This window comes from Penaeus monodon, chromosome 33 (assembly GCF_015228065.2).
Source record: "Penaeus monodon isolate SGIC_2016 chromosome 33, NSTDA_Pmon_1, whole genome shotgun sequence".
Lineage (NCBI taxonomy): Eukaryota > Metazoa > Arthropoda > Malacostraca > Decapoda > Penaeidae > Penaeus > Penaeus monodon.
In genome coordinates, this window is record NC_051418.1 from 23,415,172 (window position 1) to 23,416,331 (window position 1,160).

Below are 1,160 nucleotides of genomic sequence, written 5' to 3' on the forward strand. Positions count from 1 at the left end.
TTTAGTGTTTAGAAAATTTGCCTTTCTATTTTGTGTTGGTTTTTGATGACCCGGGGAGTGGTCTTAAAGCCTAAATGGGGCTTGGCACTTTGGGTTTTTTGCGCCCAGGGTGAAGACTCATCAGCCAAAAACTCACTGGGGCGGCCGAGGACGGGGTTTCCCCACGTGCGGCAGATCCTTTGAAGTCCCTGTTGATGACGACTCCGCCCCCGCTGTTGTTCCACTTTTTCGGATGTCATTTGTTGGTGCGAGCGGTTTAAACTAGGGGGTCACAGAAAGCGACCGGGGTTCTCATCAGGGGTTGAAGTACGAGTTTTTTGGCCAGTGCTTGGGAGTTTTAGAAAAATCTCTTCGCATGGCGAGTATGAAAATAGGGGATCTGCAGCGTAGATCTTTCCCCCCTCTCCCTTTCCCAGTGGAAGTGGCGATGCCAGGGCAGTGCGTGTAGTTCAATGGGCACGTTAATTGGGTCCAAATCATTAAAAAAAAAAAAAGGACAGACCCACGTTTTAAAGGGTGTGTGTATCGTAGCGATTTAGTTTTGCCGGGTTCCCCCCTTTTGAGTCGGGACGAAAAGGCCCTACTTTACGTTTTTTAAAAAGGGAAGAAAAAAGGTCCAAAAAAACTTACTTTGGGCCTTTTTGTATGAATTTTCCTTTTCGTTTTGTCGTCACTTTGAAAAACGTATCATCTTTGTAGTATAAGACTCAAAAGGGTTTAATTTAGATTAGTGTAGATGTTTTAGTAAAAATTTTTAAAAACCAGAGGGGAGAATAGATTCACTGCATGGAAAAAACGGTTTTCTAAAAATATTTGCACTAAAAAATTATCTTGTTTGGGGATGCGTTTTTTCTGTTGCAGCCTTTTGGGGGGTTTGCAGGGACGGGGGGGGCCCGGAGAAAAGGGGAGAAATCCTTTACGATTAAAATTTTTTCCCCCCACTTCATCCTAATTGTAAATCAGGGATGTTCACTGACCCTGGGGAAAAAGAGAAAAAGCCGCCCAAGTACATACAATGTGGGTTTTCAAAAAGAGTTTTCATTTTCTGAAATTTTGGGGAGGGAACTAGGGGTCTGTCAGAAAAAGGGGTTAGGCAACAAAATATTTAAAATATTAAAATTCGCGTCAAAATCCGTCGTGAAACCCTATTTCTTCATATG